Below are 3,915 nucleotides of genomic sequence, written 5' to 3' on the forward strand. Positions count from 1 at the left end.
GGTGTTTCATTGCAGGTGCTGAGGGCAGACTAGAGGATCTTGGCTTTCACTCCCACAGTGAATATGACTGGATCAGAGCCTTCAAAGACAGAGGCCTAGACGGCCTGTCTCATTCCCAGCTCGCTGAGAATTTGTTGTACTTCCTCTATAGATTTCCAGGGTCCCATGTGCCCAGGGAGATCCCCCTCATTGGGTGAAGCCTCACTGCAGCCAGAATAACCCAGTCTGTAAAGCAGTAGGTAATTTGAGCCCCCTGATCACCACACAAGCGCCCCCAGAGGGCAGGGAGTGTGGTGACATTGCTCCTTTTCTCTGCTTCCTGCCCAGTCAAGGAAATGCCATCCGATCCTGTATCTCAGAGCAGCACTAACCGGTCCTGGAGACTTCCCTTGGTCTATCTCTGAAACTTGGCAGCTAGTTCAATAAGCTCAGTAGGAGCAAATCCTCTCATCATGAAAATTTTCTGAATGGGGGGCTGTCTCGTTGGCTGGGGTTGTGGTTACTGTACTTCACCTTTTCTGTGTATTAGGAGTTGGATGGAAGGGGAATTTTTCTCCCATTTTATAGTCAATCATCATAACCTCCTCCTCTCCACTTTCCCAGGGGTTCCACCTCTTAGCATCCCGATCAGGCTTTGTCACAAGAGCTGTGACCTTAATCTGTGGCCCTTCTGCCATCCTAGCTTTGCAAAATGCTCACCAAGTTCTGCAGCTTCTTATCCTGCTTGCCCACCTTGTCTGCCAGCCCCAAGGGAGCAGAGCACTGGACACTCCATGTCCTTCTTTAATCTCAGGTCTTCTTCCAACTGCTAACCTAAGCTTCAGCCTCTAGCTGGGCATCGGAAGCTAATCCAGCATACCTGCTATTTCTTTCTTTCCTTTCCCATGGTGCACTATGTGCAGTTCCTCACACAGGTGCATTAAGCCAGCCTTTGTTTTCCAGGCTTCACCACGCTCATACGGTGGTCCACAAGCACTGAACATATGAGTCGTCCCTCTCTGCACAGAAGTCAGTGGCCCACCCAGGATTTGCCCTTGGATACCTTTTTCCCAAGACCCATTTATTTGATTTCCTGGCTGGCTTGCAAATCATTGGTTCACAATCTGGTCGCTGCTGAGGCCCTGGAGAGACAGAAGAAAGAAAACAGACCACTTCAGATTGGTTGGTGGCACTTTCAATAAGCCAGGGAACGTATATATGAGGCTTGTAGATTTCCTCACCTGCCTACCAGAATCTTAAAATTCATAGAGAGATCTTGAGTTCAGTCACGTGTTCAGTCCGCATGGTCTCAACATCTTATTCTCTTAAGGTTTCGTCCTTGGAACAGCTCCTGCTGTGGGAACGGTGGGCAGAACATACATTCTGAGGACAGAGGAGGAAGTAAGGCATCTTCCTTTGTGAAAGTCCAGCCCTCTGGTCAACCAGTGGTCATGTCCTCTTGATAACCTCTTCAGCATCCACCAATTACTATATTTGATGGATCTTTACTTATATGTTTACTTGTTTGTTCTATTTTCCCTCTTTTCTTTTGTGCTTTCTTAAAAAAATATATAATCAACCCCCATTTATAGATTATCTAGAGATGAATAATTTACTTATTATAAAAGGCTCTTAAATACCTTTCTCTTACTGACAACCCATTTATTCAGGATTTGAAGACTGCAAAGATAATATAATTGGTGAAACCATCTACTGCAGTTTTGAATTAAGCTTGCCTATTCTATCACTCATTGACTGTGTGATGCCAAATTCATTAATCTCTCAGAGTCTTAGCCTCGTCAGTAAAATGGGGGAAGTCAGTCTACCTCACAGAGTCATTGTGAGCAAATGAAATAATATTGCACACATTAGGTAGCACCATGCCTCACACAAAGCACATTTTAAACATTGTCATTATTTTTTTCAAATACTATTTATGCCAAAGCTCCTTTTTGTTGTAGTGGAGATTGAAAGTTCTGTGCAGCTCAATTCAAACAATAGAGAATACATTTTAAAAAAATAAAATGCAGTAAAATATCATACCTACGTAGCATGAAATTAAATCATTTATTATTACATTAATGGAAACTCAGCACATTCGATCCCTGGGTTGGGAATGCCTCTGGAGACAGAAATGGCAACCCACTCCAGCATTCTTGCCTAGAAAATCCTATACACAGAGGAACCTGGTGGACTACAGTCCATGGGGTCGCAAAGAGTCAGACACAACTGAGCTGTGTGCGCACACACACACACAACACATTTTTAGGTTTCCGTTGTCATTATTTTTAAAATTATTTGAGCCATGGCCTTTCGTTGAAGTAGATGATTAAGAACTGAATACAACAAATCAAAGAAAGCAAATAACTTATTATAATTGTTTCAATAGATTAACACGTACATGTTAATGTGCATGAATTTTGGGCATATTTCCAGATTAACAGCAAACGAGCACAATGATTTGTCTTTCAAACCATATTATAAGAATTGTCAATATGCAACTATAAAACAAGACTCCAGTTCATACATATTTCAAAAATGCTAGCTAACTGTGAATTCTATCTCTGTACTGTTCTTTTCCAGAATACCCAATAAAAGACCAAAAAATCCCAACTTTTGATGAACATATTCCTCTTCTCTTTGTACTAAATCTGATTCTGCTGATTATTTCAGATCCTCACAGTTGCAGCTATTACTCAGAGCAATTATACTTGCTAATTTGGGGCATGGGCATCATTAGAAGAAAGCTAGAAGATATTTTAGGCAGTATATTTCCAAGAAATTGAAAGTAAGGTGATTCTGCAACAAACTAGAAAAGCTACATATAGTATAGTAGCAAAGATTATATATAATACCACATTAAAGAGATAAAAAAACCTTGGTAAAATATAGTAAACATATATATATATATATATAGTATACAGAGCATATATTGAGTGCTATGTAAGTCTACAGCATCTATCTATATATCTATACTGTTTGTAATACATTGTATACATGCTATTATATAGTAAATATACTATATATAGCTATACTGTGTGTGTATATATACACACATCTATATATACTGTCTAAACTATATGTCTATCTATATACATACTATATATGTATCGTATGCATTTGACCCTTGAACAACATGAATTTGAACAGCATGGGTCCATTTATATACAGATTGCTTTCAACAATAAATGCTACAGTGTTACATGTTTGATTAGTTCCACATGGGTGTGGAAATGCAGATACAGAGAGCTAACTATTAGTTACATCCAGAGGATATAACACCCTGTGCAGAGGATGGGAGCACCTAACACCACATTATTCAAAGGTCAACTGTAACATACAGAGAGTATATTATAATATTATATACATATATATATATATGGGTTTCCCTGATGGCGCAGACAGTAAAGAATCTGCCTGTAATGCAGGAGACCCAGATTTGATTGGTTGGGAAGATCCCATGGAGAAGGGAATGGCAATCCTCTCCAGTATTTTTGCCTGGAGAATTCCATGTACAGAGTAGCCTGTTGGGCTACAGTCCATAGAGTCACAAAAAGTCAGACATGACTGAGCAACTCACACACACATATATATAGTATACTGTGGTGTTATATTGATAGTACAGTATCCGTATATAAACCTATAGATATAATATCATTTAATTTGACAAAAGATGGTATAATATTTAAGAAAGAATGTATCAATATGAAAAGGAACTGATGACTTTTAAAAGAAAACGGAAAAAAGATAGAAATGTAGGAAACAAACATTGCCTGTTATCCTTTGTGTTATCCTTGGGAGGGAGACCCAAGAAAGCTCACTTGTGGTTGCATTCTACTTGAAAGGTAGGTAATGACATTTTGCACAAGTGGACAAATGGATGCCTTAAGTTGAAAAGTAATATGACCATGCATTCAAATCAGGTATCTCTCCTGC

Source organism: Cervus canadensis, chromosome 27, assembly GCF_019320065.1.
Source record: "Cervus canadensis isolate Bull #8, Minnesota chromosome 27, ASM1932006v1, whole genome shotgun sequence".
Taxonomy (NCBI): domain Eukaryota; kingdom Metazoa; phylum Chordata; class Mammalia; order Artiodactyla; family Cervidae; genus Cervus; species Cervus canadensis.